General features: G+C 42.8%; 1 pseudogene; it reads right to left on the bottom strand.

Annotated features, from left to right (window-relative positions):
• The window catches only part of LOC143998017 (uncharacterized), a 208,032-nt pseudogene that overhangs the window by 36,364 nt on the left and 146,145 nt on the right, over positions 1-25,523 (bottom strand).

The raw sequence follows: 25,523 nt of genomic DNA, 5'->3' as shown, positions 1-25,523 counted from the left end.
CACACCCTAAGGTATAAGCACTCATCCAGGGGCATAACTATAGGGGGTGCAGCAGTCACGACCGCAACCGGGCCCTGTGATGCAGGGGGCCCATGCAGCCCCCTCTACATATGGCCGACAGCAGCATAGGCAGCTAGGGGTACCAGTGCACCATGCACACGGGTGGCTGGAGGTGGAGGGTGACTAACAGAGCTCCATGTTCGACTATCGCACTGGCTGCTCTTTAGTTGTACATTCCCCGCATGACCTGTGTCCTCGGCCGGCTCCTCAGAGTACCCCTCTCCTGCTCCATGCATTGCCGCTCAGTCCGATATCTGTTCTCCCCAGCCAGAGTCCTGCCCCCCTGAGTCCGACCGACACTGCACTGCATACTTCTCCCGGGTAAACAAACTTTAAGCACACAGATGCAGTGCAGCCCTATGAGAGACAGCTCCCCGGAGGACACTGCAGGCTTGTCTGCCAGCCCCCCTCTACCCCCGTCATACACAGATGATGAAAGGTCTTTCTGGGAGATATGCTGATCGCCCGTCCAGCGCACTGGATGGAGCCCAGGCCAACATGGATGAGTGCGTGGCCTGCAGCTTGGTCATGGTGAGTGAGAGGACCCCATTGCCCACACACCATTACATACCCCCTCCATCTCCCCCTGGGGACAGGGACCCCTTCTCACCTGGGGGCAGTAACTTCATCTGCCCTGGAGAAAAGGACCTCATCTCTTCTGGGGACGGGGACCCCATCCTGCTTAGGGACAGGAATGGGGCACCTAAAAAAAATATATATATATACTGATACCAGTGGTGGAACTACATGGCTCACAAAGGTCATACCTGTGACCACGCCCTGGAGTTCCACCGCCGGACTCAGAGGGAAGGTCCCTGGCTGGGGTTCAGGGGGGCCCTTCGTGGTTTCTTGCATCGGGGCCCTGAAGGTTCTAGTTACGCCACTGCACTCATCAGATGGTGTTGACCACTTATATCTAAGTTGGTCAAAATCCATGTTTTAACTGGATCCACTCTCTCTGTACTCCTTTTTGTACTCCACCAATGTGCAGGCTCCTTTTTTGTACTCCTCCAATGCGTAGGCTCTACTTGAAGAGGCTTGCATAGCATAAAACCCAAAACTTTATTAAAAACCAATATAAAAAGAGCTCATATTTTCATATGTTATTCAGCACTTTAACAAATGCCTTACTAGACACCGCTACCTCCATGTATGATTAGTAGGGTCAGTGATATTATGCTGTTAGATGTGAGGACATCACAGACTAATCCCATTCAGCATATTTCGTCAAAATTTACTTCTTTAAGAATGGCATCTGTTCTGCCATCTGAGCAAACTTTTTACAACAAAAAAGGTCTCCTCCTTCCTGTCACAATTAACCCCTAAGGCCGCGTACACACGAGAGGATTGTCTGGCCAACTAAGTCCGTCAGACAATCCGACAGTCCGTCCTACTTTTGAATGAACGGACTTGACCACACACGATGAACAGACAGTCCGCTGAAAGCTTGCGCGATGACGTGTACAGCACGTACGACGGGACTAGAAATACGACGTCCAATACACTGCAATGCAACCTTCGGCCGTGTAAATCCTTTCTGAGCATGCGCCATACTTAGTCCGTCCAACTAGCCTACTCACGAGCGGACTGTCCGCTGAAACCAAAGTTGGACAGACAATATTATGGAAAAGACTTAGTCCGCCAGACTGTCCGCTGAAAAAGTCCGCTGAAGCCCACACACGAGCGGACTGTCCGCTGAAACACGTTTCAGCGGACTAAGTTGGACGGACAATCCTCTCGTGTGTACGCGGCCTTAGTCTCCAAACTTGCCAATTTAATACCTCCAATGGAAGAAACCTTACAATCATTTAAAATATTATTTATTTATATAATTAATATATATAATACACATTATATAATTAATACACCTTAAGCTATGTTTGTATATTTCATATATTTATGATGTAGATAATACCCTAATGCCCTAATGCCCCGTACACGATGATATCATCGAATTAATGGTTGTCTGTTTTTTTTTTTTGCATGCTAATCTCAGATGAATTTGTAACAAAGAAAATTGCGCTGGACAAAGAAAAAAAGAAACTTATATAGCAGCAACACCATGTGAAATACACACCAATAACAATAAAAATACAAAAAAGGTTGCACTCAAGAAAATAATAAATAAATTAAATAACCTAAAAATGAATCAATTCATGATGTGAACAATGAAATAAATAAATAAATAATAAATCATGTGAACAAAAAAGACCAATTCCGATGAAAATTGATTCAAGTACAAATAAACATTAATTCAAATATTAATGAACAGTGGATACATAAATATCATTTGCTGTGAATCAAAAATAGTAAAAATTAATTCATAAATGTGTTCACAGAAAAAATTCCATATAAATATGTGTCCACATAAAAATTAAAAAATGAAAAAAATAAATATAAAAAATATATATAAATCAGTCCACAGTCCGTGGAGAAATCAAGTGACAGCTTGAAATGTTTTCCACAATAAAGTGACTTGTGCTGAAAGGATCCCACCACCAAGTGAAGTGCACGCTTACCAGCTGTGAAAACTTCAAACGCATATGGCCATAACCTGGCCGGGGCCTTTTCCTCAGAAGGTTCTCGCCACACGATCCAATCGCAAAAACAATCCAATCGACAAATCCTCTGTAAAGGTCTCCCAGCCCTACTCAATCGGCTCTCCACTGGTACCAAATGATATGGCGAAGGGTAGATAATTGTTTGCTCAAAAGAAGGAAAAATGGAGCAATCATAGGTAAAACCTGTAGGGTATTTTTATTTAAAAGTAAAAAATGCTGCAGCGTATAAGCAAGCACCCTAAAATTTGTATAAAATTGTGTCGGCTACAGAACACATGCCCATGCTAACAAACAGACGGACGTAGCGCGCTGTGACGTCAGCAGGTCGCTCCTACTGACGCGTTCTGTCACAGATTTGACGTCGTCATGGGGCACGTGCCCCGTAACTATATGGCGTTAAACTTGTAGTAATGCAATTAAATATATGGCGTTAAATTTGCAGTAACGCACAGGACTATATGGCGTTAAACTTGCAGTAACACAATGAAATAATGGAGTTAATCTTGCAGTAACGCAATGAAATATATATAGTTAAACTTGCAGTAACGCAATGAAATATATGGTGTTAAACTTACAGTAATGCAATGAAATATACAGCGTTAAACTTGCAGTAACGCAATGAACTTTACGGCTTTAAACTTTCAGTAACGCAATTAAATATACAGCATTGAATTTTCAGTAACATAATGAAATATACAGCGTTAAACTTGCAGTAAAGTAAAGAACTATATGGCGTTAAACTTGCAGTAACGCAATGAAATATATGGCGTTAAACTTGCAGTAACGCATTGAAATATATGGCGTTAAACTTGCAGTAATGCATTGAACTATGTGGTGTTAAACTTGCAGTAACGCAATGAAATATACAGAGTTAAACTTACAGAAAACTATATGAAGTTAAACTTGCAGCAATGCACAGAACTATATTATGGCGTTAAACTTGTAGAAATGCAATGAAATATATGCCGTTTAACTTGCAGTAATGCACAGAACTATATGGCGTTAAACTTGCAGTAACGCAATTAAATATATATCGTTAAACTTCCAGTAACGCACAGAACTATATGGTGTTAAACTTGCAGTAATGCACAGAACTATATGGCGTTAAACTTGTAGTAACGGAATGAAATATATGGCATTAAACTTGCAGTAACGTAATGAAATATATAGCGTTAAACTTGCAGTAATGCAAGGAACTAGATGGCATTAAACTTGCAGTAACGTGATGAAATATACAGCGTTAAACTTGCAGTAATGCAATGAAATATACAGCGTTAAACTTGCAGTAACTTAAACAAACTATATGGCATTAAACTTGCAGTAAGGCAATGAACTATATGGCGTTAAACTTGCAGTAACACACAGAACTATATGGTGTTAAACTTACAATAACACAATGAAATAATGGCGTTAATCTTGCAGTAATGCAATGAAATATACAGCGTTAAACTTACAGTAACATACAGAACTATATGGAGTTAAACTTGCAGTAATGCACAGAACTGTATGGCATTGAACTTGCAGTAACACACAGAACTGTATGGCGTTAAACTTGCAGGCATGCAATTAAATATACAGCGTTAAACTTGCAGTAGCACAATGAACTATACGGCGTTAAACTTGCAGTAACACAAATGGGGTTATTTACGAAAAGGCAAATCCACTTTGCACTGCAAGTGCACTTGGAAGTACAGTCACTCTATATATTATCATCCAATCATGTACAAGCTAAAATGCTGTTTTTTCTTTTCCTTGCATGTCCCCCTCAGATCTACAGCGACTTTGCTTCCAAGTGCACTTTCAGGGCACTTTCAAGTGCACTTGTAGTGCAAAGTGGATTTTACTTTAGTAAATAACCCCTAATGAAATATACTGTGTTGAACTTGCAGTAATGCAATGAAATATATGGCTTTTGACTTGAAGTAACGCAAAGACTTATATGGCGTTAAACTTGCAGTAACACAATTAAATATATGGCGTTATAAACTTGCAGTAATGCACAGAACTATATGGCGTTAAACTTGCAGTAACACACAGAATTATATGGCGTTAAACTTGCAGTAACGCAATTAAATATATATGGAGTTAAACTAGCAGTAAGGCAATGAAATACATGACATTAAACTTGCAGTAACGCACAGAACTATTTTAAACTTGCAGTAACACACAGAACTCTATGGCATTAAAATATTTCAAAACCACAATATAGCAACTCTATCAAACAGTGATTGATCACATAATATTAGTTTACACTGAACCATTCAACACTAAACTCAAATTAAAGATACTCCTTCTTTTCCTTCCTACCTCTTCCACATCCTTTCTGGGGTCTACTGACCTTTCCCAATTTGCCTATTGTGGTGGTAGTCTAGACAGGGGGACCCTAAATGGAGGGCTTCATGTATGGAGGTTGTCTAGTCCCAGGTGGACTGTAAAACCTGTTCCCTGGTGGTTTATCCCAGTTCTTCTTCCGGAAAAAAAATGTGTTTCAGTATTCTTTCTTTGGTCTCTTAATGAGAAAGTCTTGACATTATTATAATATTATTTTAGTCAGCTGGATCCTGGAGGAACCTTCACTGCAGAGATACCTGTCCTCATAGGTGTGCACGGGGGGTGTACCCTTATCACTACATGTTGTGCAGAATCACCCTACTGCCCAGGCTTCCCCCCGTGCTTCCCCCACCTGCCCTGCAGTGCTGCTGGCTTCCCTCTTCTCCTACCTGCTGCTGTGGGGGATGTTTTGGGATGGAAAGTGGGGGAAGGGGCCAGTAAATATGTAATTTTCCAGCCCCTTCCTTTTCTAAAGGAACACAGTGAACATATTCACTCACGGTGTTCGTTCACAACTGAAGCATAGTAAACTGTGTTTACTATGCTTTAGGTGGTGAATGAACAGGAAGCCGCTCAGTGCAGAGCAGTTCCCATTTATTCACTGGCCCCGGCAGCTAAGGCTGCAGAGAAAGTCATGTGTGTTTGAGCTTTGGGTACAAACCTTAATGCAATAGGCTGCATACACCTATGCCTGTCCTCTTCAACTGCTTGTAACATTACCCGTGAATGAGGGAGAGTTTGGTCAGTCACAGGGTTCTCTCCCCCATTCATAGATTGCGATACATGCAGTGTTATCAATAAAATATTTTTTCTCAATGGAGGAGGAGGAAGAAGGAGGCGTATCCCCATCAGACCATCTGTACTGATGTTCTACCTGAAGACCTAAAGCTGTTAACTATTGCCCCGCCAGAAGTTCAGAGACAGGCAGAGGACAGGCATCCCTGCAGTGAAGATTTTTTCAGGATCCAGCTGTCTGTACAACCTGGGTCATACTTCATTATGCGTAAGAGATGCGATTAAGCTGTAGGGATTTTTTTATGCTAAACATCAGTTTGAATTTTTATTAAATTATTTTTCTCTTCATATAAACCTTTACTAGGAAGGTATACATCAACTTTTGTAACACACTCCCTGACATGTGAACATTTATTACCAGTATCCCTAACTGTGTTTGAATGTTTGCCAAATGATTGTTTTAAAACTAATACAAAACAGAAACAATTTCCATATTATTTATTATTTTACCCCTAAGGCCCAGTTCACACTGGTGTGACATGGGATCTAACTTGTTAGAGCACAAGTTACATGACATGTCAAATTAAATGTTTCTGTAAGAGAGCCATCTTAACTGATCCAACACAAGTTGCTCCAAATTTAAAAGGTTCTTGCACTACTTTGGTCCGACTTTGATACGACCGACTTCAATACCATAGAGGTCGGATCAAAGTTGGACTGAAGTTGCAGGGCAAAGTTGGATCAGAAGTCACGCAACTTTCATGTCGAAGCAGTGTGAACCCGGGCTTAACCTACCAAAAGGATCTCTGAACTGGTTAGAAGTACCCTATTAAAAGGTCAAAAGCACCCATTAAACCATCAGGAGAACCCCTACTGGTTGGGAAAGAGGGCTCTGCAGCTCCATGTTATTGCTTCACATATAACTGATGTTCTTATTTTTTAAAAAGATTGGCGAGATCCTTACAAAAAGAATGACGAGCAAAACAATTCTACATGGGATAAATATTTAACAGCTGCATTTTCAGAAGCACAGTGCAGAAACAGAGACGGATCAAACAGTAATTGAAAGCAGTACCTTGAGTTTGGCGTCCGGATTTAGAATCATCTGGGCTAAGTGGGCGATAGCTCCTGCATCCACCACGGTCTGAGCCAGCTCCGGAGAATGCTTCGATAGATCACTCAGGGCTGAAGCAGCAATCCTTTTCAGAGCAATTTCTGGCTCCTGGATACACAGCACTAGCAGGGGAACAGCTCCTGCATCCACCACAGCTTGTGACAGCTCTGCAGGTCCAACAAGAGGTAATTAAGTAAGTATGGGTGACTGACCCTTATAAGAGCCATTTTTCACTATGACACACACATTAAAGGAGAAAGGGCAAGCTGGACTGTGCTGTCTGGAGATCTGCATTTCAAATCAGCCTCCTTAGCTCCTGAAGCCATGTGGACCAATCCCTGACTGAAAGGGACTCCGGTCAGTGGTTAGGACCTCTTTTACATACATTTGGGGTAGATTAGGCTGCGAAAGCTTGTTATTCTACTAGGGGGTGGAGAAACTAAGCAGATGTCAGCTGTTTAAACCCAGATCCACCAGTGGGCAGCTATTTTCTGCATGGATAGACAGGTTACACAAAGCCACCACCGTATAAAATAATAAAGGGACGATAGACTGTCGTATTCTAATTACAGTGAAATGCAAACAAAAGCTTTCACATATGTTGCAAGATGCATGATGTCAAGACTATCCCCATCTTAATATTTTTTTGCTTTTTTGGGTGTGAAATATATAAAAGATATATTCAAAATATTTATTTATAAAAGGTATTTCAAATTCATGTAAATCTTACATCTTCCTTCTAAACAAGAGTTTTAAGGATTTCATTTTTTTAAATCATGTAATCTTTATTTATAAAACTTCATACTTTTACAAGCCCATTCATTCATAAAATTTATTTTATAAACATTCTACTTATACATCTAAAGGGCACTGCCAGTGCTTTCTGTTCCATTGTATACCCTTATACTACATATCCTCCATATATAAATATGTAAAGGAAAATTAGTCACAACATATATATTTCCCCCATTATAGATACAGTGTGTATATTTTATATATATATATATATATATATATATATATATATATATATATATATATATACACACTGTATCTATAATGGGGGAAATATATATGTTGTGACTAATTTTCCTTTACAATAAACGTTTTTTGACACCTAACTGAATAAAAATAAAAAAAATTCTTTCATTTCTATTGTAACCTTTTTACGTATTTTTTCACAAAATATACACACATATTTATACTGTATATTGCATATTGCATACTGCATACAATTTAAGAATGCATGGATGAGGTTGAATAAACAAGAGCAATGTTTTAATTATTTGAGATTTACAACAAACAAGTTAAAAGTATGTGTTTTAGTATATTTCACTATAACAGATCACATAATACTATAAAATTATAACCTTAACTTTATTGTGAATAAAGCATATTGATAAAATATTAAAAAGGACTATTTTAATATATTATTTTACAAAGCTACATAGTGAGTGTCTTCTTATATAAGAAATGTGTCACAGATTTCACTGCAGAAACAAAGAATGGTGAAAAAACAAAACAAAAAGCTTTACTTGTTGAAAGAAAAAATCTGCAGAATGCTGAATAAAATGTTTTATTACTGCCAATCAGATGTCAGATGTCATTCTTTAGTAGCGAGCACACAAAAAAATGAGGGTTAAATTATATCAGATAGCTATAGACAGCACAAAAGCCATTTATAAAACTGCCTCTTTGTTACTTAGCAAAAACAGGCAAATGCAAGCATCACACTTATTTGAATAATTTGTAGTCTTTATTACAGTTAATTATAATAAAATATGTGTATCAAGCATTTTAAAAACAAACTTATTTCAGGTTGAGCTCCATTATTGAGTGTTTGCAATTCAAAGTTTATTTTATATTTTAGTTGTTGGGTCACAGTGAAAATTAATTCTACATATTCCGAACTTCAAGGTAATATTTGGTTGCCGATTGTCTATTTTTAAAGGTTGTTAATGATCAAATGATCAAATTATTGCTTTCATTTTTTTACCTAATATATATTTTTTTAAATACAAGGCCTCTGTAATGACAAATGTGGTTGCAGTAAAGGAAAATAAATTAGTTTCCACAAGTGCATAATAACAAATGACTCACATCATCCTCCATGACAAATAAGCACATTAACTCTGTTTTTAGATATAGTATGTGAGTATCATGACCTAAAGTTTATGTTAGAATTGAATTTAATATAGGTACTTGCACTTAATGTTTACTGAGATTGTGACATTTAACAGTTGTCTTATACCAACCATGGCCACAGACATCAAATGTTAGCTATGATAAGTCCAATATTATATAGAGCAGTCATTGAAGTTGGAATATCTAAATAAGACAGACAAGTCCTTGTAGCAGGGGGAGTGGGAAAGGTATGGAGGTAAAGAATGATACCTTACCTATAGAATTTGTGGGCTGGCAGAAAGTCATCTGATTTATTAACCACTTGCCGAACACCCCATAGCAGATTTACTGCACAGGATCACATATATACACGTGACCCTGCACTTCCGGGTATAGGTCATGAGTGAGTGCCGCTGGCGGATTGCTCCCGCTGTGCTTCTACACAGCAGGACCCACAGATCCGATGTCCGCTGGCCCTAGCTGATCATTCGGTACACTGACAGAATGGCAATGGCAATGTAAACAAGGCAGATCGCCGTTCTGTCAGTACAGAAGGCATGAATCCTGTGTTTCTGTAAAGCAGAAACAGCGATCAGTGCCTTCCAGTAAAAGCACCTCCCCCACTACACTGAAACACTAGCTAGGCACACAGTTAACCCTTTGATCACCCCTGTTGTTAACCCCTTTCCAGACAGTGTCATTAGTACAGTGACAGTGCATATTTTTAGCACTGATCACTGTATTAGTGTCACTGGTTCCCAAAAAATTTCAAAAGTGTCAGGTGTCCGATTTTTCTGAGGCAATATCGTAGTCCTGCTATAAGTCACTGATTGCCTCCATCCCTCCATTCTAGCAAAAAAAAGAAAAATAAATAAAAATGTCCCATAGTTTGTAGATGCTATAACTATTACTTGAAAAAACATAATCACTTCCAGCGCTATGGGGTCTTCTAAAGTGAAGGGCAATAGAAATATCAATATCCCAAGACTGGGTGGATGCTGCCTTCCTCAGATGGGGTAATCCGATGGAAACTACAAAAAAGACAAAATGGAAGGCGCACACACCTAATGCATTACCAATGACATTTAATGAATGATGAAATCCATAAAAAGTGGGTACTCACAAAAAGCAAATCTTGATGAGCCATAAAACCACACAGTGTAGAGACGTGCTAATTCATATCATGGGGTGAATCTGGTGTGTTTCGGGGGCACAACTCTTTTCTCAGAGCTAAGCTACCACTTTTGCGCAAACCAATCAATATATGCTTACAGGGATTTTTTTACCAAAAATATGCAACAGAATACATATTGATCTAAATTGATGAAGCAATTAGATTTTTTTCAAATTCTCTGTAAAAAATAAAATAAAATAAAAATCCAATTTCTTTATCAATTTAGGCCAACATTTACTCTGCTGCATATTTTTGGTAAAAGATCCCAATAAGCGTATATTGATTGGTTTGTGCAAAACTTATAGAATCTACATCTACAGCATTTTGGGTGGCACCGTGGTGTAGTGGTTAGCACTCTCGACTAGCAGTAAAAAGGGTTGCTGGTTCAATCCCAACCATGACACTACCTGCCTGGAGTTTGCATGTTCTCCCTGTGCCTGTGTGGGTTTCCTCCAGGTATTCTGGTTTCCTCCCACACTCCAAAGACATGCAGGTAGGTTAATTGGCTTCTGTCCAAAATTGGCCCTAGTATATCAATGGGGACCTTGGATTGTGGGCTCCTTGAGGGTAGGGACCAATGTGAGTGTGCAATGTACAGGGATAGAGACAATTCACTCTGGATGGACTGGTGTCTTTATTCAATCTTACTAACTATGTATACAAACAAAGATATTTTTATTTATTTATTTTTTAACTAGTAATGGCAGCAATCAGTGACTTATAACGGGACTGTGACACTTTTGACATTTTTTGGGAACCAGTAACACTAATACAGTGATCAGTGCTAAAATATGCACTGCCACTGTACTAATGACACTGGCTGGGAAGGGGGTTAACATCAGGGACAATCAAAGGGTTAACTGTGTGCCTAGCCAGTGCTTGGTTACTGTGTAGGAGGTGATTTTACTAGGGGAAGGCATTGATTCCTGCCTTGCAGAAACACATGATCAGTGCCTTCCCTACTGACAGAACTGCAGTCTGCCTTGTTTACTGTTCCTGTGAACACTGAGTCTGCCAGACCCACTGATTGGCAGCAGAAGCGGGTTACCGGTGGCGCCCCAGACCCGGAAGTGCAGGAACACATACTAGGTATGTAACCTTGCCATCTTATAAATACAGTATATGGTTGGCAAGAGGCTAAACAGAACCAGTCACTTTGCCCTGAATAGCATAGGTCAGTGATTCTCAACCTCAGTCCTCAAGTACCTCCAACAGGCCATGTTTTGGGAACTTCCCTTAGATATAATAGCTCTTATTAAAGAGGAAGTAAACCCTGATGAGTTTACTTCCTCTTTCATTCCCTGCAAAGGTAAAGCATAATGGACTACTATGCATCGCATAGTAGTCCATTATGTGTCACTTACCTGACACAGGAACCAGCGAAGTCAACGCTGTCCCCTGTAGTCCGGAGCATCCATCTTCTCGGTGGGTCTCGCCGCTCCACCGCTGTCATTCGGCGAATCCGTGATGACGTCACTCCCGCACATGCGCACGGGAGCCGCCACTCGCGGCATATCGCCATTGACCGCGTCACACTCAGTGCGCCTGCGTGCCTCTGTCTACAGCGCATGCGCCGTAGACAGCAGTGCCTGTCTTTTGGCAAATATCTCCTAAACCATGTAGGTTTAGGAGATATTTCTTGGACCTACAGGTAAGCCTTAATCTAGGCTTACCTGTAGGTCAAAGTTGGTTGTAAGGGTTTACAACCACTTTAATACCATGTCATTGATATTGATTTAAAGCAGCTGTGCAAAGTAAAGGAAAATCTGAAAACATGGCCCATTGGGGGTACTTGAGGACTGAGGTTGCGAACCACTGGCCTAGGTGATGGACCCAGGTACACCAGCAGAATGAGCTCACTGCTGGAGATCTATAGAGTGCTTAAGTGACAGTTATGGTCAGAAAAGTGTAAATCCAACGCCTTTGTTTTTTTATTTGGTGCAGATCACCCATAGCAATCGGCATCCTGTGATATTTTATTTGTGGAAAATGTACAAAGGGGGAACTTTGGTTTAACCAAAGAGTGTCTGCTTTCCAACAGCAGCGCTCTTCAAGTATATAGGCTGCAAGTCACTATTTGTACTGCATTCAGACACAACAAATATATATATTGCATTAAACCACAAAAATAAGGTCTGAATCATAAATATGACTAACTTTTTTTAAAGTGTTTAAAGTGTGGTTTCTGTTTCTATCCTGTTTTCTTTTACATATGTACAATTTGTTCAAGATTTCGGCAACACCTGTTCTGACATCCTGCCACAGTTATGAGCTGATAATAGAATCACAGTGATTAGTCTCATGAAAAAGATCGCTTTCAATATATATGAAACTTTTTTTTTTTTCTTTTAATGATCTGCGAAGGAGAATGAGCATGCATTTGTAAACTCAAAAATTCATGTTTTATTAAATGACAGGAAGCTGATAATTCCTGGGTGGAGGTTCCTTTACCCCACAGCTGCTGTAGCATTTAAAATTATTATTATTATTATTCATTATTATTTTATATAGCACCAGTAATTTACGCAGATTGGTTGTGCATCCCTTGCAGTCCATTGACACTTCCTCCAGGTTTTTAATTGAAAGCGCATGCAGAGGAATGGGCAAGAAAGCTGGAGGGTGGTCCTGCAGGAACCTGACATTGCGATGCTCTGCAACGGTTTGCAGATTCCCGTAGGAAAAAATAATTGTGCATTTCATAAAATGTAGGAAGAGGCAGAGAAATGTTTGGTACGCCCTGCAATAAGTAAATAGTAAAACAGACCTTTACATAATAAAACTGCTCTGGTCAGAAAGGTCTAATGCTGACCAAACACATAGCATTTTCAAAAAATTTTAACCAGCTGTCTAAGATAAAAGGGAGGACAATCCACCACATCCAAACTGTGAAACAATCAAAAACCCTTGGCGACCTGGATGCACCTGTCACTTTTGTGGCCAAAAGCTGTATGGAGGCCTGCAGGCTGAACCACAGAGCCCAGAAGTGGACTGGAAATCTGACATTCCCAGGGGATTTTTTCCTTAGCTGTTCAAGTGAGTGAGAATTTGCAGTGCTGAGGGTTGGACAGGTAGGTATTATTCATTTTATTTGATGTAAAGCATTTATTTTCAGTTATTTAATAACAACTGAGTAATTTTAAAGCAATATTAAACCCAAAAGCAAAATTTTTTTTTTTAGATTGCAGCTTACCAATTCTTAGATGTGATGGCTGTATTCCTTTTCTTTTCTAGGCTTTCTTTCTTCTATTTTCATCTGGTAATCCTGCAGGCAAGTCTGTTGCTTTTCAAAAGCTCACACTCTCCAGAAGAATGTATCAGTTTAAATGAATGAGATACTGGCAGGGGTGGTTAAAATGATCAGCTCTTATGTATTCATGCAAAACCGTTATCCCAAAAGGAAGAAAATCTGTTTGCTGTAACTGATCTTAGTGTTAGCTGGAGTTTTGCTTCAATTTGTTGGTGGTTCTAAATCTGGTAACACATTTGACACTCCCCCAAGGCTGACAGTGCTGCTGTTTGCTGTGCCTCCTATGCTCATTCCATCCATTCATTCCAGTTGTGTCTCGCTAACACAGAAGGTGTTACTGGTCAGATTCCCATGTGAAAACAGAGCAAAAAAAATCATAAAAAAAGAAAAGAAAACAAATGAAGACACCACATCTCATGATTGATAAGCTGTAATATATTACAATGCACTGTAATTAGTGTTATGCCGCGTACACACGAGCGGACTTTTCAACATCCAAAGTCCGACGGACTGAGTCCGTCAGACTATTCGATCGTGTGTGGGCTGCAACGGACTTTTGACTCGCCAAAGTCCGAAGGACTTTAGAATATGGAACATGCTTCAAATTTTCCCGACGGAACTCCGCCGGACCCGGTACCTTCGAAAAATCCGCTCGTGTGTATGCTATTCCGACGGACTAAAACCGACGCTAGGGCAGCTATTGGCTACTGGCTATGAACTTCCGTATTCGAATCCAGTCGTACGTCATCACGTTCGAATCCGTCGGAGTTTAGTGTGATCGTGTGTGGCCAAGTCCGCTCAGCCGAAAAGTCTGTCAGAACTCCGTCGGAATTCCAGCAGAACTCCGACGGAACTCCTTCGGAAGTCTGTCGGACATAAGTCCTCTCGTGTGTACGGGGCTTTACTGCTTTAACCACTTCAATACAGGGCACTTTCACCCCCTTCCTGCCCTGGCCAATTTTCAGCTTTCAGCGCTGTCACAATTTGAATTCTCATCACTGTACTCGAAAATAAATGTTGATTTGACCCACTAATAATTAGAAAAATGAATGAACTTTCTTAGAACATTCTTGTGCTAAGAATTTTCATTTGAAATTCGAACCATCAATGGCCAGCTTTAGCACACTTCCATTTAGGAGGTGACATTTTTTGAGCTCTCCTTTAAACATTGGCCATTGCTGAAAGTTAGTTTTAAATTGTAGCCACTCATGAGCAGGGACCCCCTAATTCTCCTGCATTAAATTGTATTGTAAGACCCCTTACACCCTGCACCACCACCAGCGTCAGAGGTAAAGTGGCACTATATTTAGCTTCGCTTTAACGGCGATATACGGCCGCTAGCGGGGTTAAATCCGCCCGCAAAACACTGCCGGAGCAGCATTTTGCCTGCGGTATCGCAGCGCTGCCCCATTGATTTCAATGGGGAGCAGCGATGGAGGAGCGGTGAGTTCACCGCTCCTTCACCGCTCCAAAGAAGCTGCTGGCAGGACTTTTTCTGATGCCCTGCCAGCGCACCGCTCCAGTGTGAAAGCCCTCAGGCTGTATTTTATTTTATTAAACGATCTTTTACCATTTTTTAGGAACCCTGTTGAGGGGCTTTGGTGAATTAGGGGCGTGGGGTGCTGGATGCATGCAGGGTGCTAGATGCATGGATTACAATGTTTTTTTTTTATTTGGAAGCACATGATTAGAGCCAGAGGCTCTAATAGTCTCCAAAAAAGGGTGGGCTTGTTGCACAGGGCACTGCGCCCTGAGCCCACCCAGTTATCTGACAATAGAAAATGAATATCTCCTCCCCGCAAATCATAATTGGGTCCAGAGACAAGTCACCCTATTGGCCGCCTAGAAGGAGGAGGGAAGAAATGCACGGCTTTTTGGTGGAGAGAAGCATGGGAAGCCGCTGCCCGCAGGGAAGTGCTGCCTGCTTGAGTAAGTGTGGGGCCGACCAACCGATCAAAGGGGGGGGGGCGATTGACCCAACCAACCCCCCCCAGAAACAAACAGCAGCCACCACTGGTAATGACAGTTTACTATGCTTCAGTTATCAGTGAGCACAGTGAGTGTACATACCAATCGTTCACTGTGTTTATTCAGAAAAGGAAGGGGTCACTAAATTACATATTTACAAGCTCCTTCCCCGTTTTTCATCTAAAATGATCCCCCACAGCAGCTGTCGGTAGAGGAGGGGAAGCTGACATCGCTGCAGAAAGGTGACCAGGGGAGCACACAGGGGGGCAGAAAGAAGAAGAATAGGAACAGGAAGGGTGGTGGAGGTGGCATTTGCTGGTACCAATCCCCTGTATTTTACTCCTGTGGCAGCTGAATGCTGGCGGGAGGGAGAGGAGAAGCCTACTTTAGCTGCTGCAGGAGGAAAATACATATCTGTTCCAGTAATTGCTGCCCCTGCTGCCCCTCCTGTCCTGATTCCAAGGGTCGACAAGGAATGATTGCACAGTCTACCTGTCACCTGCTTGGTGCCTGCAATTGTTGGTAGACCCCCAGATTAGGGTGTGCCCAGGCATACCCGGCACGCCCTGTGCACACGCCTATGATGACAGCGTTTTGCTTCTGCCTGGAACCGGGTATTTATCTGCATTAAAAGAGAGTTACTCCACCAACATGTGACATTTGAACAACCTATGTAAGTTAGTAAACAAGTTATGCCACTTTTGCATTACAGGGCTATATATTATATAAATTATGCATGATATTGTATATTTAAACATGTTCAGGCATGTCATATTTACTTCGGCTACAAGTGACTCATTAGGTTGTTTTACACTTGTGATAAAGGTTTCAGAATTCACCTTTAAAGTTATACTTTACATAGGAGCTGTGGGGAATGGTGACACAGAGATGCTCTCAGAATGAGTAAGGTACAGCGATGACTCAATTAAATCTCCTTTGAAATAGCACAGCTTATGGTCGTGGGGCAGTATAATAAAATGAGCAGACTAAAGTGTTTAAATTGAAACTATAATGCTTTGGAGTCTAATTTATTTTAAATAAATAATGTAAACTTTTTAAATTGCATTTGTACTTTGCTCACACCAGGCAAAGCAACAGGTTTGTTTAAATGTCACTAAACTCTCCTTGTCCAAATACATATTTAATCCAGATCACAGTACACACAAACTTTTTTTTTAAGGCTACTCTCACACTGAGGCGCTTTACACTCGATATAACGCTTAAAATAGCACCTGCAAAGTGCCTTGAAAGAGCCTCTCCTCTCACTCCAATGTGAAAGCCCGAGTGCTTTCACACTGGAGCGGTGCACTGGCAGGACGGTAAAAAAAAGTCCTGCAAGCCGCATCTTTGCAGTGCTGTAGGAGCGGTGTATACACCTCTCCTAAAGTGCCCATGCCCATGGGTAGCTCCACTGAACTGCCAGCAAAGTGCCGCTGCAGCGGTGCTTTACGGGTGGTTTTAACCCTTTTTTCGGCCGCTAGCAGAGCTTAAAAGCACCCCACCTGTGGCCGAAAACCTCAGCAAAAACTCTGGTAAAGCGCCGCTAAAAATAGCGGCACTTTACTGCCGACGCCCCCAAAGCCCCAGTGTGAAAGTAGCCAAAAGCAGAACTCCAGGCTTTCCACTCAAATAAGAAGTTTAAATAATGCATTGTGCATCAGTTACTTTTCGCCTCCTCGGTCTTGATTCCAAACACCTCTTCCGAAGCCATCCCGGAGTGCAATTGATCAAAGTCACAGTTCATTTTATGAGCTAAGCTGATTTCATGCCCTGGAGACCAGACATTTTTCCCTGCTCTGAATATTCTTGGGTGTAGTTCGCCTCACCGCCCCTATGAGTTCTCCTGCCTCTGGAGCCTATGAGAGAGGACCAGCTGCTGGACATACTGCTGCCGCCACCAATAGGAGGTGTCCAGTTCGTGCAGGCAATGATGTGGACACCTGATGAAGAAAGCCAGGAAGTAAACAGAAGAGAGAATTGTCATGTGACTGTATCTTCAGTTAAGTAAAATCAGCATTTGAATAGGTTTATTTTGTCATATAAGCAGTTAGTGAGAGGTTTCAAGAACAACCACAGATACCAGGGTGCCGTGACGTGGCTCTGTGGCTCACACATGCATTTGCAAATGCATGCAGACTAAACCCGTTTTTAACGGATACCATTAGACTAAGGCCTCATGCACACGAGACGCAGTTAAACGCGCGTTCAGATGCAGTTGGACAGTTTTTTCAACTGCACCTGAACTCATTCAATGTTATCCTATGTGTCCATGCACACAGTCTAGTTTTTTTCCGTTTATATGCAGTTGCGTTTAATCTCGTTTTTCCAGAAGCAAAAAAATGCGTTCAGAAACAAAAATTTCTGCGTTTCAGACGCAAAACGCGGCTAAACGCAGCACCCGCGTTTAGCCGCGTTTGCGTTTATATGCGTTTTTAAAGGTGACCTTTTTTTTTACATTAAAAATCTCAAAAATGATTGCAAATGATGAAAAACCATTAGAAAAATATTTTAAACAATTGCAATTGCAAGTGGACAATCCACAACTTGTGGCAAGTGACGTGGCAAGTGGACAATCCACAACTTGTGGCAAGTGACATGGCAGGTGGCAAGTGATGTGGCAAGTGGACAATCCACAACTTGTGGCAAGTGACATGGCAGGTGAAGTGGCAAGTGACGTGGAAAGTGGACAATAGACAACTTGTGGCAGGTGACGTGGCAAGTGACCTGGCAGGTGACGCGGCAAGTGACTTGGCAGGTGACGTGGCAAGTGGAAAATCCAGGTGATGTGGCTGGTGACGTGGTAAGTGGACAATCCACAACTTGTGGCAGATGGCATGGCAGGTGACATGGCAAGTGGACAATCCACATCTCGTGGCAAGTGACGTGGCAGGTGATGTGGCAAGTGACGTGGCAAGTGGACAATCCACAACTTGTGGCAGGTGACGTGGCAGGTGATGTGGCAAGTGACGTGGCAGCTGACGTGGCAAGTGACGTGGCAAGTGGACAATCCAAAACTTGTGGCAGGTGACGTGGCAAGTGACGTGGCAGGTGACATGGCAAGTGGACAATCCACAGCTTGTGGCAAGTGACGTGGCAAGTGGACAATCCACAACTTGTGGCAGGTGACGTGGCAAGTGAACAATCCACAACTTGTGGCAGGTGACGTGGCAAGTGACGTGGCAGGTGAAGTGGCAAGTGACGCGGCAAGTAGACAATCCACAACTTGTGGCAGGTGATGTGGCAAGTGACGTGGCAGGTGATGTGGCAAGTCACGTGGCAAGTGGACAATCCACAACTTGTGGCAGGTGATGTGGCTGGTGACGTGGCAAGTGGACAATCCACAGCTTGTGGCAGGTGGCATGGCAGATGACGTGGAAAGTGGACAATCCACATCTCGTGGCAAGTGACGTGGCAGCTGACGTGGCAAGTGGACAATCCAAAACTTGTGGCAGGTGACGTGGCAAGTGACGTGGCAGGTGACGTGGCAAGTGATGTGGCAAGTGGACAATCCACAGCTTGTGGCAAGTGACGTGGCAAGTGGACAATCCACAACTTGTGGCAGGTGACGTTGCAGGTGACGTGGCAAGTGAACAATCCACAACTTGTGGCAGGTGACGTGGCAAGTGACGTGGCAGGTGATGTGGCAAGTGACGCGGCAAGTAGACAATCCACAACTTGTGGCAGGTGATGTGGCAAGTGACGTGGCAGGTGATGTGGCAAGTCACGTGGCAAGTGGACAATCCACAACTTGTGGCAGGTGATGTGGCTTGTGACATGACATGGCAAGTGGACAATCCACAGCTTGTGGCAGGTGGCATGGCAGGTGGCATGGCAGATGACGTGGAAAGTGGACAATCCACATCTCGTGGCAAGTGACGTGGCAGGTGATGTGGCAAGTGACGTGGCAAGTGGACAATCCACAATTTGTGGCAGGTGACGTGGCAGGTGATGTGGCAAGTGGACAATCCCCAACTTGTGGCAAGTGACGTGGCAAGTGGACAATCCACAACTTGTGGCAGGTGCCGTGGCAAGTGACACGGCAAATGCAAGTGTACAACTGCTCTCTATGCTGCTGCTGCTCACTCTGATCAAAATAGCAGAAATAGTTAAAAAAATTGCTTTGAGAGCTTGGGGAGGGTCTACATGATGTTATCTTTAGAAACGCGTTTAAACGCAAACGCGTCTAAACGCGTCTAAACGCGGCATGCAAACGCGGCAAAACGCGCGTTTCAGCTTTTTTTAACAGAGGTTTCATCTGCGTCTCGTGTGCATGAGGCCTAAGGTGACCAGATTTTTTAAATTAAATCAAGGGACATATTTTTTTTTACTAGTAATGGCGGCAATCAGTAACTCTCTGCCCTTCACCGTGGCCGCCTGCCTCACAGCCTGTCAAGTCTTACTCTCCGGGCCCTGGCTATTACTGGGTTGGTAGCGGAGGATAGGAAGGCAAAGAAATAAGCAGGTAGGCGGCTGGCTGGGACTTGAGCCAAGGCAGAAGAACATGGACCCGATACTGAAAAAAATATTCCCTCCGCTCCGACCAGCATAGGATCATCAGAAAGGGGCACAGATAATGGAAAAAATACATCCCCCTAAGGATTTCAGGAGGTAGTTTAATGGGACCTTTAGGGTGCCAAATACACAAAGAAACCATATAACTTATAAAGATATAACAAAGTTTATTCAACAATAAAACAGACATTTAAAACCAATAAAGATAGCTATACCAAATATTGCACAGTACAGTTACATATCATAAAGTATAGAGGGATTGAAGTTTTTCAGCATTTGTGTCCCGTCATGTTTCGCCCGATGGGGTTTCTTCAGGGGATATTTGTTGAAAGACAAAATGGATGTGTAAATGCGCACTAATGAAAAGCCAGCGATGACTGGAATGGAATGGCTACGCTCAAATGGCTGACCAAAAATGGCCCCAGGCCAGTAGATCGCAATGAGGAAAATTTGAAGGGGTGCCGCAATATTTTGTAACACGATCGTGTCTTAGATCGGATGGTAAGGTAAACGTGACATCCCCCTAGGCTAGTAGGAGCGGCGGAGCGGGGGGGGCGTAATTCAGAATTTTTTTTATGATTTTGAAATTGCCCCAGCCTCTGTTCAAATCCAATCCGGGGACAAACCCGGGGACAGACTTGGTCTGGGGACAGTGTCCTCAATCCGGGGACTGTCCCCGAAAACCGGGGATGTCTGGTCACCCTGTGTTAGACAGGTTTATTCGGTTGTCCGCGAGCTGGTGATAAGTAGGCTTTGGTTTTTTTCCTGGCCATTCCCCAGGCTTTTGTTGTTACCTGTTTTAGCCCTCCAATGCCACTTACTGCGATAGTCAGCTATAGATGAGGGTGATGGCAAGTTTTTTGTTTTTTCAAGAACAATCCCCTAAGTTTGAGTGTGGTGCTTTCCAAGTTGATGATCTGTCCTCTTCCCCGGTTTCCAAAAATAGGGCTGACATGCCTTGCTCTCCCCTTTAGGACTTGTGGATATCCTTTCATGTAACACTACAAAACAGCAAACAGAGGGCGCATTATCGCTGCACAATTCGATTCATAAATTCCACACCGTTCAATAGGTAGCACTGGAAGACCTTTCAGCGTCCAATGCAGTTTAAGCATTTCAAGGGGCGAACCCTCTTTGTCAGAGCTTTAGCTCTGGGAAAGAGAGTTCGCCCCTTGAAACGCCATAAAATTTGATGTGGAAATAAACATATGAATTTAAAATTTTGACCATAAACACATATTTAAGCTTAAATTTTATTCTTTCCTCAGGGTGACTATATTGATGTGGGATTTTACTAACAGTGTTGTCACCCTATTACAGGAAGCATAGGCGTGCACAGGGGGTGTAAAAAGGTGTGCCTGGGCACACCCTAATCACTGTATGTGGTGTCAATTCCCCCGCCTCCCCCCAAGTGGTACCCCCCGCAGTGCTGCTGGTTTCCCTCCTCTCCTTTCCCCCTGGCTGCTGGGGGGGATGTTTCAGAATGGAGAGTGGGGGAAGGGACTAGTAAATATGTAATTTAACGACCCCTTCCTTTTCTAAATGAACACAGTGAACACACACTTTACTATGCTTCAGTTTGTGAATGAACAGGAAGCCGCTCAGCACAGAGCACTTCCCATTACATTTACACATTTACTGTCCAGTGCAGCTGAGGGTGCAGAGAAAGGCATGTGTGATTGAGCTTTGGGGTGTGCACTCTAATTGTAACAGGCTGTGTACACCTATGACAGGAAGTAAAAAATGGATCTACAGTCAGGATCAACAGCTAATTTAACAGCAGGATTTAAGAAAAATACAATCTGCCATGTTAATGGTAATGATAGCTGCAGTGGTCATTAAAATATAAATCTCCCCAATGGGGACATAGTCAGCAGGGCAGCCAACCATTCGTTAATTTATGAGCAATTTGTAAAAATAGCTGTGTTTTGCTCCTGTCCATAAAAGTCTTTGGGCAGGAGCAATGTCTGTAAAAAAAGTTCCCTCTGCTGCTTACAGTAGTTCTGGTGGTAGGCTGAGCAGGGGCATTGCATGAGTCACGCTATGCCCCAATTCAGCAGATCTTAAATTGACTAGCTTTGACATGTGACGTCACCTGGCAACAGGGAAATTTATTAAGTGGCATGGGTCTTTAAAAGTCTGCCCACAACCGCTTTGTGAGCTGCTGTGATATATTGGTTTTTGCATAGCCATTAACCACCCAACCCTGCTGCTCTTCTGCCTGGGCTCTCTTTTTCATCATAATTATGGGGGCCCCCCTTAGATGTAACAGTCTCTACCTTGGTTAGCTACCCTGCCTCCTCTTCTCTCTCTCTCCCTCTTTTCCCCTTCTCACCCCCTTAAACCCTCTCCCTCCCCCCATCTTTCTCCCTCTCCCCCTTCCTTCCCCTCTTCTCCCCTCTCTCTTCCCCCCACCCTGACTGCTGCACTGTTGTTTGTTACTTACTCCTGATCAGGGATGAGTGCAAGTGGGTTTGGAATGTCTTGCATAGGTACGGCAGCAGGGTGGGGAATGCCTCCATCGCCTATGATTGGCTGCTCACTTTGACAGTTTCCCAGCAGGATAGCTCAGGTGGGTTCAGACTCCATTCGGACCACACCTGTGCTCCTCCCTACTCCTGATCCCTGACTGGTACACTCTATACACTTTATGTTATATGTTGCCAAGTCCTGACCAAAACGTTCATTGTCTCAACAATTGCTGGTTTTATTTGGGCTCTTTTTTAGGGTAGGCTCAGTCAGAAAAAGTGATATCTCTTTAAGTGCAGAAAAGTATAATGAAAAATTTAAGGTAAAAATAAGGTTAAAAAAACCCTGGTTGCAGACCCCCCCCCTCCCCCAGCTTTCCCTTATACTTACCTGATCACCATCTCGATCCAGCGATGTGCATGAGAAAAGTGTCTCTCCTGGGTCTCTCTCTCCTCATTGGCTCACACTGCTGTCAATCACAGCCAGTGAGCCAATGAGCACAGAGTGGGGGTGGGCCAAGCCACACACTGTGTTTGTGAATGGACACACATAGCGCACAGTTTGGGCGTAAACCTGCTAAAGTGCACCCATAGCAAGAGGCTTGCTATGGGAACACTCGACGGGGAAGAGGAGCCAGGACTGCCAGCAGGGGACCCAAAAGAGAAGAGGATCAGGGCTGCTCTATTCAAAGCCATTGCACAGAGCAGGTAAGTATTACATGTTTGTTATTTATTTTTAGTTTTTTTCTAATGATTTATTCTAGAATCACGTTAATCATCCCTCTTTAAGCCACTCCCACTGTTAGGTGCAATATGATCATGTCACAGTTTGCATGCCGGAGGATTTATTTTTCGACTCCCCCAGTCTTTCATGATCCTAGTCATTCTCACATGTTTTTTATTGTAAAGCCAGGCAGATTATTTGTTATGGGAATTTCTGTCATATTTCAGGTTGTCAATGAAAATTTTACTCTTTTTTTCCCCATGTTTTGTCAGTTCAAAAAGTCATTGGGGATTGTCAACCCTCATAGACAGCAATAAATATCTTCTGTACTGTGCCCAACCCTCCAAATCTATACATAAAAAAAACATTGGCTGGAGTTTAGTTTGAATCAATGTTACATGTACTAGTACAAACTTAATGCAGACACTCCTCCTCTGGGAATGTAAGGGTCCTTTCTAGGGATGAGCCGAACACCCCCCGGTTCGGTTCGTACCAGAACTTTCGAACGGACCCCACGTTCGTTACGAACGTTAGAACCCCATTGAAGTCTATGGGACTCGAACGTTCGAAATGAAAAGTGCTAATTTTAACGGCTAATATGCAAGATACTGTCCTAAAAAGGGTTTGGGGACCTGGCTCCTGCCCCAGGGGACATGGGTCAATGCCTAAAATGTTTTTAAAAATGGCCGTTTTGGCGGGAGCACTGATTTTAATGACGATTAAAGTGAAAAAAAAAGTGAAATATTCCTGTAAATATGGTGCCTGGGGGTGTCTGTAGTATGCCTGTGAAGTGCCACGTGTTTCCCGTGTTTAGAACAGTCCCTGCACAAAATGACATTTAACGGAAATAACACCATTTAAAACTGCTTGCGGTTTTAATGCTATATCTGGTTCCTGCAATATGGTTGAAAATCATTCAGAAAAATGGGATGGGTAGCCCTCCCTGCCCATAACCAGCCTATTTGGGTCTTGTACGCATATTAAGAGGAAATGCGTGTGGCCCCCAGGCCCTATATACTCAGAACAGCAGTATACAGGCGGTGCAAACAAGACAGGGACTGTGTAGGTTTGTTGTGTTAAGTTGAATCTGTTTGTAATTTTCAACTGGTACATTTTGAAAGTGTAGCTCCAGTCAAAAAAACGATTTTTAAGCTTTTTGGAAAACATAGGGAAGGGTTATCACCCCTGTATAATTTGTTTTGTCGTCCATCTTTTTTCATCTCACTTGCTGTTGTCTCCTTCCGTTTGCAAGTAGGAGATTGTAAGTTGGATGTTTGAAAGTAGGGGCCTGCCCTATATGCTCTGCAGAAATGGCGGAACAAGGTGTTGGTTTTGCCACAACATTGTAAGCCCTCAAAGTGACTCTTGGTGGGCGCTGGAGCGCCCTGCTGTGAACGATTATATCAAGAATTGTAATTACATGCCATTGTTGAACAGTGGTAGAAAAATTGACCTTTGGTGGTTGTGGTGCTGGTGCCACAACACTATAAGTCCTCACCGTTACTCTGGGTGGGCACAGGAAGGGGCCCTCCTGTGAAATATTATATCAAGAATTGTAATTACATGTTCCTTGTTAAACAGGGGCAGAAAAATTTGGCCTTAGGCACTGGTGCTGGTGCCACTACACTGCAACCTCTTCCATATACTCTAGTTTTTTTGCTGGAATTAGCCCTGCTGCAAAGCATTGCATCAAAAATTGTACTTAAACGCCCCCTGTTAAACAGGGGCAGAAAAATTGGGCCTTAGGCACTGGTGCTGGTGCCACCACACTGCAACCTCTGCCATATACTCTAGTTTTATTGCAGGAATTAGCCCTGCTGCAAAGCATTGCATCAAAAATTGTACTTAAACGCCCCTGTTAAACAGGGGCAGAAAAATTGGGCCTTAGGCACTGGTGCTGGTGCCACCACACTGCAACCTCTGCCATATACTCTAGTTTTATTGCAGGAATTAGCCCTGCTGCAAAGCATTGCATCAAAAATTGTAATTAAACGCCCCTGTTAAACAGGGGCAGAAAAATTGGGCTGCTGGCATCACCCAGAACCAAAAATGTTCTTCCAACATATCAGCGGAGGAGGAAGAGGATAGACAATCAACATAACAGGACAGTCACTCAGCATCAGCATAGGCAGTCTTGAAGGGATGTGGTATTTCAAAAAAAATTATTCGGTTACATCAGCTTCAGGTGCTTGGTAGCTGTGGGTGATCCAAGACTGATTCATCTTGATGAAGGTCAGTCGATCAACTGATTCGGTGGACAGGCGCACCCTGTGATCGGTAACAAAGCCACCAGCAGCACTGAAGGTGCGTTCCGAAAGAACGCTGGATGCAGGACAGGCCAGTAGCTCAATTGCATACTGTGCAAGCTCTGGCCAGTGATCCATCCTCAAGACCCAGTAAGCCAGAGGATTTTCGGTGGGAAAGGTGTCCAAGTCTGACCTTGCCCCTAGGTATTCCTGCACCATGTAAATCAGACGCTGGCGATGGGTGCTGGAACCAATCATA

Source organism: Lithobates pipiens, unplaced genomic scaffold, assembly GCF_037356315.1.
Source record: "Lithobates pipiens isolate NorthernLeopardFrog02 unplaced genomic scaffold, aLitPip1_a1.2 Scaffold_19, whole genome shotgun sequence".
In the NCBI taxonomy this organism is placed as follows: Eukaryota; Metazoa; Chordata; class Amphibia; order Anura; family Ranidae; genus Lithobates; species Lithobates pipiens.
This window is presented reverse-complemented; position numbering and strand designations above follow the sequence as displayed.